Raw genomic sequence first — 14568 nt, 5'->3', positions numbered from 1 at the left:
GCATGAATATATCACAACTTTTCTGAAATTTTTTGCTATTTTGTCCTTTTTGCATCCATCTTTAATTTCAGCTGCCATTTTTTTTAGTACAAACACCATAATCCATATGCAGAAATTTTTCATGATCATAGAAAACATTACAGTTAAAAAGGACCATGTAGTTCATCTAGTCCAAAGCCTATGCTTTAGTAAATGAATTATTCAGAAATTGAAGGTCAGACTTATTGGTTAGCTAGGTGGCGCCATAATGCATAGAGCACCCAGGAGCTGAAAGACTTCCTCAGTTTAACTCTTTCTCAAACATTCACCAGCTGTGTGTCACTTAATATTGTTTGTCTCAGTTTCCTCCTATATAAAATGAGCTGGAAAAGAGATGGCAAACCACTCCATTATCTTTGCCAAGAAAGCCCCAAATGGGGTCATGAAGAGTCAAAAGTAATTGAACAACAACAAAGATATTACAAACAAATGGCAGAGACTTGGATCCAAATCTGCTGGCTTCTGAGCCCATGCACTTCCTATTATACCATGGTTCTGCCTAATGAAGCCTCAGGAAGAATTCCAAGGCTCATAGAAAATGAAGTAACCTGGGCTGGGATGGTCATTCCAAATAAAGTAATTCTCACAAACACTTCAACAAAGTTGCAATTATAACAAATGTTAAGTAGCAAATTGAAGCAACATTTTATCTCCTGAAACCACCAGGTGATTAAAAGTTAATTGAAGAACTTTCAGGTAGTTTTCTAGCTATTACTTCTTTTTCACTGGGAAAGAGAGAATTTTGTTTTTTATTTTATTTTAAATTAACATTTTGTATGATAATAGCTTTTTATTTTTATTTTTTATTATAGTTTTTTATTGACCGAACATATGCATGAGTAATTTTTCAACATTGTCCCTTGCAATTACTTCTGTTCCAACTTTTCCCTTCTCTTGCTCTACCCGCTCTCCTAAATGGCAGGCAGTCTCATACATGTTAAACATGTTAAAATAAATCTTAAATACGATATATGTGTATAAATATACAGTTCTCTTGTCGCACAAGAAAAATCAGATTTAGAAAGGTAAAAATAACCTGGGAAGAAAAACAAAAATGCAAGCAATTGACATTCATTTCCCAGTGTTTTATAAGCCTTCAAGTACTACAGAAACATTAATAAGCAATGTGAATGTAAATGTAATTTGTTAATAAGAAATCTGTAAAAGCAAGTTTTTAAAATTGAGATTTTTAGAATTGGTCACATCTGAATTAGCAGGAATTTCCTTATAGGGAATTCTCTAAAACAATGAAATTATGGGCTCTGACCCCAAAACAATAATTGATGTTTTCATAATGTTTAAAGAATATAGCACAGAACCTTACATATGTTGTATTTAATAAATATTTATTGAATTAAATTTGTTGAAATGAAGATTTATGAAACACTTTTTTTTTAATTTTATTTTTTTACTTAAAAACCTATTTTCTCTTCATTTCAACTTTTTCCTCCCCAGTTGAGAAAAGAAAAAAAAAACTCTTATGGATAGTTAAGCAAAACAAATTCTTGATTGGCCTTGTCCTAAAATTATATGTATAAAGCACTGCCATTTCAACCTGTGAGATACATAGTAAAGTGAGTCAGTAGGGCTAGTAAGCATTTATTCACCATCACAATGTGTCTGGCATAAGAAAGCATTTATTAATTGTGATTGGGCCAGTCAGGTGATAAAGTAGGTAGAATGCTGGATCTGAAGTTAGGAAGACTCAAGTCTTGCCAGATAGTTCCTAGCTTTATGATCCTAGGCAAGTTACTTAAACCTGTTTGCTTCAGTTTCCTCATCTGTAAAATGAGCTGGAGAAGGAAATGGCAAAGCATTCCACTATCTTTGCCAAGAAAACCCAAATGGAAATCACTCACAAAGAGTCAGACACGACTAATTGACTAACAACAACAAATTATGATTATGTGGTAAGTGCTGAATATGTAAATACAAATTCAAAGACAGTATCTATTCTTAACTTTCATTCTAAAAGGTGAAGACAACACAGGGAAGCTGTGTTCAGGATAGGGGAGTTTGTTTTGGAAAAGTAAAATAAAGGATAGTGGGAAGTGCAGTTATCTCAGCTGAAAGGAAGAGTAAAGAATCATGGGAGACAAGTATTAGGAGAAGGGGAAAAAGGAAAGTGAGCAGCTCAAGAATTTGGGGCTTACACTAAGCTTTTGGCCAGCTGATTGTAAGGGAAGGGTACAACTATCACAAGCAATATAATCATAAGTTGTTGGAGCCTGCTCTGGCCACATGACCCTCCTGAATGATCTGAGGAGAATTTGCTCTTGCAATCTGGTGACATCTCTCTATTTCCTCCCCCTTCTTTGCCTCACTGCTTCCCAGCAAACTGATATTGCCTACCCTTGGGTATTCACTTCCCTCACCCCTTTTAAGTCTTATTTATTTGTTGCCTTTACTTTTTTAATGTATTTTGTCTTCCAGAATGAAGAACAAACAAGTTTCTCTATATCTCAGTCTCTCTGTCTCTGTCTCTTTCTCTATCTCTGTCCCTCTCTTTGTCTCTATCTCCCTCTCTGCCTCCCTTTCTTTCTCTCCCTCCCTACTTCCCTCTCTTTCTCTCCTTGTTTCCCTTTCCCCAATCTCACTTCTTTCTCTTTCCTTCCCCTCAATGAGGGGCTTCCTAAAGACACAGGCACAGTGTGGACAAACATAGGGGAAGAGACATATCCTTTCCAGAAGCAATGACAATACTGATTTGATTATGGTTTCAGAATTGAAAAGGGATCAATAGAAGCTATTTGTACGGTTTCAGAAAGGTTGATGAAGAGATAGGTAGTAAAAATGTGGCTGGAATTTGCTATATATCATAGGTCATGTCACCCTTCAGGACAGTCTAGGGGAAGAGGAGCTAATACTGGAATTCTGGATTTAAAATTAAGTCCTCCAGAATATGGACTTTTGTTCCATGACAAAGTACTTGTTGAGAAGATGTGTGGAGAATATTGCTATTTTATAGATGAAGAAACTGAGCTACAAAGAATTAAAGTGATTTCTTTTTGGTCAAAAAGGGCCAGAAGCTATATTTGAACCCAAGTTTTCCAACTCCAAAGTCTGTTCTTTCCAACATTTTATGTTGTCACTACAAAGCATATAGCTAGCCATTTGAGTACATTTTTACCTAGGATTTGTTTTCTCTTCCTACAGAAACAGGGTCCCAGATTTTTTAAGCAGACCATTCAATATGATGATATTATTAAAAAATACAATGAAAATTAGTCTTGTGTTTGAAATGATGAACTATTGCGTGAATCTTGCTACTTTCATGAAATAAAAAAGATACCAACTGACTAGGAGAAAGCAAAATGGGAAATTTCACCAGCAAGACAATCTTTTGAAAGAAAATACTTTTTATAGCATATGTTTTTTGATGTGTTATGGATTTTAAAGTGGATTCACTTAAGTCCAGGCTGCCAAATTCTGTTTTTAAATTGAGGAAAAAAATGTTTTATTTACAAGCTTTCCAAAGTATAGGCAAATTAGAACTGTGACTCACATTCTGTCATTGTTTACTCTTATCTGAGCTGCCAAGATTCTTCTGCTTGTATCTTCGTAAGTATTAAATAATCTTGCATAATTGGTTGTCAATTTTTTTCCCTCTCTCTTACCTTCTTGCCCCCCCCCCCCCCCCCTTACTGGAGGTGTTTTAAGCAGAGGCTAGATGAACATATATATAGGGGACATAGTTGAAGGAACATGTTTCATTTAAGGGTTGACTTAGATGACCTTAGATCCCTTCCATGTTAAGATTCCATTATTTTAAAATTGTCTCTCTCTATGAAGTCAATTCTGTGTCTTGTAGTATGATTTTTGAGAATACTTATAAAGCACAAAGACTATAGAATTGCAGAACCATAGAATGTTAGAGCTAAAAGGAAGAGACCTTGGAGATCACCTAATCTAATCTTCTCTTTTGGCACACGAAGAAACCAATGTCATAAAAGGCTTTGTTCAAGATCACAGAGTGAATGTGGTGGCAGAGGAAGGATTAGAATTTTTCCCAGTTTTAAGTCATTATTTTATCTACCATATTAGGGATGCTTTTTCTATCATGAAGGCAGAGCTGTCATGAAGGACAGAAATTGGATAGAGTCATAGAATTTGGAAGTAGAAAAGAGATGGGCCATGTTTTTGTAGTTCCACAAGAGGTGACTGTTGCAAAAGTTGAAATGAAGGGCCATTTGGGAAAAAGTGATCACTGATGATAAAAAAGGAAAGAAAAGGCAGGTTTAGGCTAGTATGCACTCTAAATTTGGGAAGTGCAGATTTCAGAATCTAGAGCATGTTATATTTTATGATTTGTATTATACTGGAGAAATCAGCTCAAGATTTATGGGAAGCTTCTGGGAATAAGATACTAATCATTTAGACACATTATTTCAATGAGAAAGAAAAAGAGAAGTTAGTTAAAGAAATCATATTCAATCACTTTTTAAAAAATATATTATGTTACAGAAATGCTTACTTTATTCCATACATCAAAAAAAAAATCAAGTGGATGCACAAGGAACTCATCAATCAACCATGATTTTTAAGCTACTTACAAAAAATGAAAGCAAGGGCAGATATATGATAAGACATGAAAGCATGGGAGAAAGGCATGGTCCTGGGGGGAGGGAAAGTATTAATGCATAGAGCAACAGAATATATTTTCAAAGTAATGTTAAAGAACTCGAGGAAAATCTAACAAGGGCAAAACTGCTACTCAAAATGGATTGGGTGATAAAAATAGATAATGGAGGTGCAGTAGAATTCTGATTTTTTTCCTTTCTTCCAAAGAATGATCTTTGAAAAGAAACAGAAAGTAAAATATAAGTAAGGAGTTTATAAAAAAGACAATCTAATGAATTTGTCACTAAGGGATAAACACTATTCCTGGGTACCAAAAAAAAAAAAAAAAAAAAAGTGAGTTACTGAATTGCTCAGTTGGTTGTTGAATTGGAGTAATCTTTGGAAAATCAGAAAGAATGGAAGCGATACCTCAAGATGAGAGAAAGGAAGTTCTGATTTTCACTAAAGGGAAGAGGTTAAAGTCTTCAAACAATAGGTCATTTGGTCAGTCTCCTTGGCTTTGGATATATATATATATATATATATATATATATATATATATATTCTCAAAAGGATTTTGTTTTTCCAATTACATGTAAAGCTAGTTTTCAATATTCATTTTTGTAAGATGGTGGGTTCCAAATTTTGTATGACCAGTATGATGAAGGGATTGGAGCCAGCAATAAAGGGATATATTTAGCCTGAAGAAGAGAAGACTTGGGACAAATGAAACTCATCTTTAATTTTAAGAAAACTATTACATGAAAAACAGAGATTAGACTTGACCCCAGAGGGAAGAACTGGGATGACCAAGTGAAAGATGCAGAAAAACACAACTAAGTTCAGGATAAAGAAAAATTTCATCACGATTAATTTGAGCACACATCGAATGGGTTGCATTGGGAGGTAATGGGCTCCTTCTTTTGACAGATCTTCAAGTGAAGGTTGGACAATCACTTGTTGGGCAGAGAGATTTTTGGTCAGTCAGGAGTCTGGACTGGTTGACTTCTGAAGCTCCTTCCAATTGTGAGATTCTGTGAAGTGCTTTCCAATTACAAAGTGAATTATAATTTTAAACTTGTATTATGCCCAAGGGTTCTTCTGTGTGTGTCTGTGAGTCTCAACATAATATCCAGAGATCCCATCCATACCAGATTCCCTTTAAGATCATTTATTTGGGGAGATGACAGCTCTCACCTCTGTCCTATTGCCCACATTGTTTGTATTTTCAAGATTATTTAAGGAAGATGAATGTTTTCCTTGTGCTAATTTCAGCATAATTTATATACTATTTTGTAATTCAGGCATGATGTTTTCTTTTTATTTAAGCATTGCAAATTTGTTTTTTAAACTGTTATGGAGTTGCTATTGCTGAAGAGCAACAGATGTTCCCTTAATGGATTTGCTGTTTTTTTTTCCCCCCAGAAAAAGAATTTCTCTTCTTATTGGTCTCTAGAGGAAGATGCCATTTGCAAATATTTGTCTTTTGTCCCAAAAGTCTTCCCTCTGTCACTTTGAAAGAGAACTGGAGAAGAAATATAATATTACTTGCTACCTTATAAATATCTCTAATCTTTTTTTTATATATATGGTCATGGTGAAATGATAAAAAGAAAACTTCAGTAGATAGAAATATGCGCAGCACTTACCTGGATGATGTTGTATTTAAGGAACAAAGAAAAATAAAGAACCTTATTGAATTTTCCCAGGTTGGAAAAGAATAGACTGTTAGTTGGGGGAAATGATACAAAACAGTATTTACCTTTTCCTCAAAATTCAAGGAAATATAGAGAAATCTGACATGTTATTGAGAAATCTAATAATTCAATTTCTACGGTGCTTTAATATTTCAAAAGTGTCTTTTGAACAATCCCTTGAAGTTGACAACGCAAATGTTATTTTTTTCAAGTGTCTATTGATACTTTTTACATCATCAGTACATTCCTCAGGATATAACAAAGAATATTTTTTATTATAAATTTTTATTGACAGAACATATGCCTGGGTCATTTTTTACAGCATTATCCCTTGCACTCACTTCTGTTCCAACTTTTCCCTCTCTTCATTTCCTCCCTAGATGGTAGGCAGTCTTATACATGTTAAATATGTCACAGTTTGTCCTAGATATAATACATGTGTGCAAAACCGAACAGTTGTTGCACAGGAAGAATTGGATTCAGAAGGTAAAAATAACCTGGGAAGAAAAAACAAAAATGCAAACAGTTCACACTCATTTCCCAGTGTTCCTTCTCTGGGTGTAGCTGATTCTGTCCATCATTGATCAATTGGAACTGAATTAGATCTTCTCAAAAAATAATTTTTAAAGAAAAAGAAAAAAAAGAGGGGGAAATCAGCATAATCCATAAATATATGGAAAACATGTAATGTGCAACATCTGATGGTTTCCCACCTTCAGAAAGAGATGGGTTGGGGGTATCTACTCATATTTCTCCTTTTGAGGCCTGCTTGATTTGTGTAATTTTGCAACATTCATTTTTAATTTTTTTTGTTTCATGTTCTTTCCATTTTCATTGTTGTAGTCATTGTGGATCTTTTCTTAGTTCTGCTTCCTTTATAAAGTAAACATATTTATGATGATATGACATGAGATGAGATAACAGACACAGAGATGCCAAAGATCATGTTTATGGCCCCATAGTTAGTAATGATAAGACTGGGAATTGTAACCTACGTCTCCAGAGCACATTCTCCACACATCAGGAGTAGTATAAGTCAAAGGGTCTTTATTAGAAGTTATCAAGGATCTATTCAGGACTTACTTTTTTTTTTTTTTTTTTGGCAAGGCAATTGGGGTTAAGTGACTTGCCCAGGGTCACACATCTATTAAGTGTTAAGTGTCTGTGGTTGGATTTGAACTTGAGTCCTTTATGCCATTTAGCTGCCCCTAAAATTGGAACTTTGACCTTACCTAGTCCAACCCTTTTATTTTAGATTTGGGGAAGCTAAATCTCAGAAAGATTAAACATTTTGACCAAGGTTATTTAGATAATAAGGGAGAAGCAGATGGAATAATGGATGGAACACTAGATTTGGAGATCCTAATTTCGGACCCTGCTTCTCTCACTTAATGTATGTCCTTGCACAGTCACTTATTCTCTCCAGAACTCAGTTTCCTTATCTGTAAAATGGGGGAATTGGACTAGATGATCTCTAAGGCCTGTTTGAACTCAATCTGGAACTTATGATTCTAAATAGCAGAGTTGAACCCAGATCCTCTGACTGAGAAGAAGCTAGCTGGCACACAGCCTGGAGTCAGGAAAACCCGAGTTCAAATCCAGCCTCAGACACTTATTGGCTGTGTGATCCTGGGCAAGCTACTTAATCTTATTTGCCTCAGTTTCCTCATCTGTAAAATGAACTAGAGAAGGTAATGTCAAACTACTCTAGTATCTTTTACAGAAAACCCCCAATAGGTTCCCGAAGAGTCATAACTAAACAATAACAACCTTGAACTAAATCTAGTTCTTTATAACAGATTTCAATCTAGCCCTTTCATTTAGTGTTGGAGAAAAATCAAGACCAGAGAGGTTCAAGATCATACATTAAGCTCTTTCTGACTCCAACTTCCCTTCCAATTGGATCGATTTGATGGTAGAACTGTCTGTAACTGTCCTTTGTGAGAAGGGACCAGATCTCTCTCTGGTCATTTAAGGAATATATTCTCCAGAGAGAAAATCTGTTCTGATGAATAATTTATGGGATGTCCATATTCCTCTCTTTCTTTTTCTCATGACCAAGCCAGAGGAGGGCCCAGACAGAGAGAAATTTCTTCCTGAATTTTCCAGCTGATGCTCGGAGGGGCACTGGTGAGCTTTGGAGGGAATTCTGCTTGCCAGCTGCAGAGGGGAGGGGCCTCATCAGCAGAGTACTTATTTAAAGTCTCTGAGTCCCTCTCTCCTCCACCCACCACAGTTTCCATTATGTACACCTCAATATGAACAAGTTGTTCATAAACTCCTCCTCTTGTAAAGATATGCTCGTGGGCTTCTCTCTGAGAGTCTAGATACCATGGTGATAGAGGATTAAAAAGAGAATGGAAGTGTGTTCCTAGAAACTACAACCAGTCAGCTCACTGGAAAACAAAACAAAACAAAACTGTTGTTTTGCCCTTTGTTTAAGAGGACCATGTCATCAGGGAGGGGATGTCATGACATGCAAATGAATTGGATTTTAGTGAGGGAGGGCTGGGCAAGGTCACCTGCCTCACTTTCCCCTCCAGAGTCATCTGGGTCCAGTGGCCAGATATAGATCAGAATGACCAGAGATGACTCTGGGTACAGTGGAAGATCTTGGCCTAAGCCAAGGTCTTTCACAAGTTTTGGTTTGACTGAAGCAAGTGCCCATTCAGTGATTAAGGTAAGGTGAGAAATGAGGCACAGAGTGGCTTCTTTTTCCTCGTCACAAAAAGGTGTGTGTGTGGTGTGTGTGTATGTATGTATATACATACATACACACACACCACACACACACACACACACACACACACACACACACATATATATATATATATATAAAATAAAAGTAGCTCCATAGTGAAAGAAGGCCATGGTTTTTTTGGGTTAGGTCATAGAGTTGATTCTTGGACTTGGTGGATTCTGAGACCTCTTCCAGTTCTAAAATCTATGATTCTGACATCTTGAACATGTCATAGATCCCTTCTCAGAAAGTACAGTGTAATGGAAAGAGCAGTAGACTTGGAACTGGAAGGCCTGAACTTGAATATTAGCTCTTCCATTTAATAGCAATCTAAATAGTAATCTAAAATCTATAAAATGGGCATAATTTTATTTAGCCCATTAGCTATTTAGCAGTTTAATCTTGTTATAATACATACCCTTGTATGTATAAAAAAGTACTTACTTATACTTGACCACCCTAATAATAACAATAACTAACATTTATACAGTGATCGTTATGTGCCAGGCACTTTGCTAATACTTAACAATTATTATCTCCTTTGATCTTCACAACAATCCTGGGAGATAGGTGCTATTATTACTTCCATTTTATACATGAGGAAACTGAGGTACAAAAAGGTCATGCAGCTAGTAAGAGCCTAAGGCTAGATTGAATTCTGATCTTTTAGATTCCAGACTTGGTGTTCTATTCCCTGTACCATCTTGCTGCTTCCTAAGACTGCATGCTTCGGGTCAGATTTCATAAAACTGCGCTCAGATTTCTGTAATAGAAGTAGAAATAGAGCAGAAGTTGAAAGTCAGGGAGGGAACATGAAGATAGTGGGAGAGCAATGTACTGAGTCTAGGTCTGAGTTCAGGGTTCAAGGTTAGTAGCTGGACTGTCAGATCCCAGTCAGGAGCAGTGAAGAGTGACTCAGCAAGAGCATGTTTTCCCTAATTCCTCAAGTGATTGGTCTGTCGCTCTCCTCACTTTCATAGTTAAATTCTGAGAAAAAGTTGTTTATTTTTGTTGACTTCATTTCCTCTTCTCTCAAATAAAAATCGTATTACTCAGTTTCAAGTTGTTTCTCTCCCTCTGATATAACATAAACTCTTTGGGGGCAACACATGTTTCATTTTGGTCTCTGTATCCCCAGCATCTAGCACAGTGTCTGAATTAGAGTAGATACTTATAAATGAAACACTATTTTGCCCTAACTGTCCAGCAAAACTACATCAATTCAACCCACAAATTTTTCAAGCTCAGAAAATTTAAAAAAAAAAAAAAGATGAACAATCATACAGGAAAGGAAGACATTTTGTAATGATTTTATTTTATACATGGGGAACTGAGACTCAGAGAAATAGAGATTTAGTGACCTGAATAAGTATGCTAGTGGCAGAGCCAAGAGGTAGAACTGGGTACCCAAACCACATTGTCTCAGCTGATTGCAGAAGTGTCTCATGTGGTTCCCGTCTCATGCTATGCCCTTTGTTTGTAGGAGAGGATTTTTAAGATCACTCAATGGAATAGGACTTTTCATCCTTTTATAAAATGTATTGTGAAGATTGCATCCTCTGTCTTCAAGATCCTTCATACAAGTACCCACTTTATTTATTCCCTCTTGCATTAAATTCTAGGAAACATTTTATTTCTGAAGATAGATTGCCACTTTAATTCACCCATTTTTGTTTCAGCTGAAGGAAGACACAAAGCTAGATTTGTTGTCCAAGAGATGTATTCTGTTCCAGCTAACCGTCTGAAAACATTTCAGATCTCTATTCAGTTTTATCCTGGATTATCATATGCTACATGATCTGTAAGTTGCCTCCAGTTCTTTCAGAAGTACATGTCTTCAAGTGATTGTGTCCTTTGCCATTCTTTAAGGGGAAAAAATTATTGATATTCTCTTTAAAAAATGCAGGTATTTCCCAATACTATTCCCAATACAATCTCCAAGTTGTAAACAAAACAAAATAAAACTGATGGGTTGACTAGGTCTGTCAATATATGCCTCATTTTGTATCCAAGGTCCACCACTTCTTTGCTAAGAGAAAGGATATACATGTTATCATCTGTCCTCTGGCATCGATTCTTGAATATTTTTCAGTGCTCACTGCTTTGATACGGTAGTCAAGGAGAATGAGGTATCATACTCTCTTCTCTTCCATTCTATTGCCACATCCATCTTATCCCCAGTCACTATCACTCAGCAACTTTATCTCTTTTGAGTTCAGATCCTTGCTATTGTCGTTGACCCAAAACTGAATCACTTTCTTTCTAATATGTAGTTTTATTTTCTTCTCTGTTCCAATATCTGGCTTTATTCTTAGTGACTTCAATATTCACACAAATATTTCTTTAGACACCCTAGTCTTGTCAGTACCTCAAAGTCAACTCATGTAAAATGGAAGTTATTATCTTTCTCTCAAAACCCATTTCTCCTCTAAAATTTTTGTCAAAGATTTCATCATACTTCATGTTACAAATTTGAAACTTCAAAGGTATCTTTTATTCTTCCTTCCTTGAGTTCAGATCCTTGTTATTATCATTGCTCCAATACTGAATCACTTTCTTTCTAATACCTAGTTTTATTTTCTTCTCAATTCCAATACCTGTCTTTATTCTTAGTGATTTTGATATTCAAACAGATGTCTCTTTAGACACCCCAGTTTTGTCAGTATTTCAGTCAACTCATATAAAATGGAAGTTATTATCCCCCTAAAACCATTTCTCCTCTAAAATTTCTGTCAAAGATTTCATCATACTTCATGTTACAAGTTTGAAATTTCAAAGATATCTTTTATTCATCCTCCCTCCCTCTTCTATCCAGATTCCAAGCCCTTTCTATCCTGCCTACACAACATCTTTTGCATCTGTGCCATATTTTTCATTCAAATGACCTGTATTTTATGTCATGTCTTTAATTTCCAGATTTCTCTGCTTTCCGCTTTTTCCTTCTTCAGTTTTTCTTTCATACAGCTACCTAAATAATCTTCCTAGGGCACAAATTTGACTATGACACTTTCTTGCTCAAAAAAAAAAAAACTTTTAGTGGAGCTACATTACCTTAGAGATAAAATATATTTGTATTTTGTACCCTTGATGAATTTATGTCCTTATCAATACAGCACCAATTTCTCTGATCCTTATTTATAAAATGGGGATATTGATACACACAGGAATGTTGTCAGGAGCTACTATTTTTTAGTAAGAAAGAGCCATTACTACTATTGCATGAGCATGGTTGAAGTCTTCTGTATTCTATAGTTTAAGTATGGAAATAATGGAGCTAAGGATATTGTGAAAGAATTGGTCGGAACCAATGAGATATTTCATTTATCCCTCTTTTAACCAGAACTAAAACATAATTTCACTTATTCATTCAACAATTATTCGGTAAGTGCTTTCTTTGTGCCATGAACACAAAGACAAAAAAACAAAAACAAAAACAAAAACAAAGGTTCTTGCACACAAAGAAGTCATATTCCACTGAGGTAGAAACCATGTATATTCAGATAAGTCATTTACAAAATGATTTTTGGGTAAATATTTACAAAGTAAATAGTGAGAAGGCATGGAAGGAAAGAGAAAATGGAATACTACCCAGGAACTATAGTAAATAGGTCAATGACACTGGAGTCTAGAATATGTGATGGAGTGTCATGTGAGATTAGATGATTAAGATATTGAAGCTAGATTATCACTTGGGGAAAGAGGCAAGATCTCTGCTTAATCAACTCTTCTTTGACTTGAAAGTTATGTAAGTTGAGATGGTGTTTTCTTAACTTTACTTAGAAACCTTTTGTAGAACAAATGAGAAGTAACTTTTGGAACACAAGGCACATTGAGCTGATGGTTTGTTTTTCTGCATCTATTCTTTGCTTGCTGTAGGCACATTTTAAATACCCTTTGAAATTTCACAGGAAAATGAATGGTGCATTTGGCAATTTATCAAATGGGTGGTAGTGCTCTGTTCTGTATTCTGTGCATACAAAGAAATGATGCTGTTAATTATATACCTCTCATCTGATGTACTCTCCAGCTTCCCCACACACACTCCCAGACTCCCCTCAATGATGTGCTAGAACTCAAAATACAAATGGTGACTTGGTTGGAGACAAGGGGGAGGGAAATTGATCTTTTTTATTTACACTGGCAATAATGACTGTCATAGCATTTGTTCATTCATTAAAGTATCTAATGTGTGCAGAGCAGAATCACAGAATTTCAGAGTTGGGAAAGACCTCAGTGACCATCTAATCCAATACACTCTCTAAAGGCATCCCTACCATAACATAGTTTACAAGTGGTCATACAATTTCTCCTTGAGACCCCAAAGAGTTCACCTCCCTGGATAACTCGCTCCCTTTTTTGACACCTCTAATTGAAAAGTTTTCTGACATCAAGTCTCGATTTGCTACTTTGAAATTTCTGCCTGCTGCCTCTAGTTTTTCTCTTTAATTGTAAATTCTCTCTGGAACCAAATGGGATTGGTTTAATTTCTCCCTCAAGTGATAGCCCTTCAAATCTTTGAAGACAACTAGTAGGTTCCTCTTGAGTTTTCTTATCTCCAGTTAAATATTCCTCATTTCTCCAACTGGGGCATATAAGGATATTAACTCAGAAGCATTTCTCCTCTTGGACGCCCTCCAAGGTAGTCCAAGGACTGGGCACTATGCTCAGCCCCTGGAAGAGATTCAAATATGAATAACATAAAGTCCTTGCTTTCAGAGATCTTACAGTCTACTAGAGGGGAAAATCACATACAATATAATTATGATTCAAAACAGAAATGAGAAATATAGTTCATACCAGGAAGTATAGATGGGCAAGCTTGGCTGAGGTCAGTACATTTAGAACTTTATCAAGATGGGGAGAGAAACTATCTTTTGGATTTATGTTGTTGCCCAGTCCTCCAGCTCTACTAGCCCTCATCTCACTGGTCATACCCTCCTTCAGATAAATACATGCCATTAGCATTCACTTAAACATAAGGCTCATACCTAAAGGGTTTAATTAGACTAGTAAGAGCCCATTAAAATCATTAAAAATAGTCTCTAGGAACAGAAACTGCACCAAATCTCAATCCCTAGTGCTCAAGATAAAACCTTATCACTCCAGGCTGTAGGGAGAAAAGCAGAAAATTTCTTTTCTTAACATATTTTTCCAGCCTCCTGCCCTAGTTGTCCAAGAGTGGGACTAATAGTAGTTGCTCCTGTCTTGCTAGATAAGCTGGTAACCAACCCCACAGGGGATGACGATAGCTGCCTCTCTGGCAAGAAGTTGGAAATCACCTGAGTTCTGGATTACTTCTGTTGTATCACATCCATAGTCAAATCAACTGGGATTATACAGGAGTTGAGGGCAACCGGGAGGAAGCCTAGCATTGGGCATACAAATGTATACATATGTGTTGTCTCCGCCAGTAAGACGTAAGCTTTTCAAGAGCAGACTTGTTCATTTTTTGGTTTTATGCCCCTGGAATAATGCCTGGCACATAGTAGGCACTATGTGTTTACAGGCATTGTAACAACAAATTCCTTAGAT

Source organism: Antechinus flavipes, chromosome 2 (assembly GCF_016432865.1).
Source record: "Antechinus flavipes isolate AdamAnt ecotype Samford, QLD, Australia chromosome 2, AdamAnt_v2, whole genome shotgun sequence".
In the NCBI taxonomy this organism is placed as follows: Eukaryota; Metazoa; Chordata; class Mammalia; order Dasyuromorphia; family Dasyuridae; genus Antechinus; species Antechinus flavipes.
The sequence above is the reverse complement of the archived record's forward strand: the minus strand, read 5'-3'. Positions refer to the sequence as shown.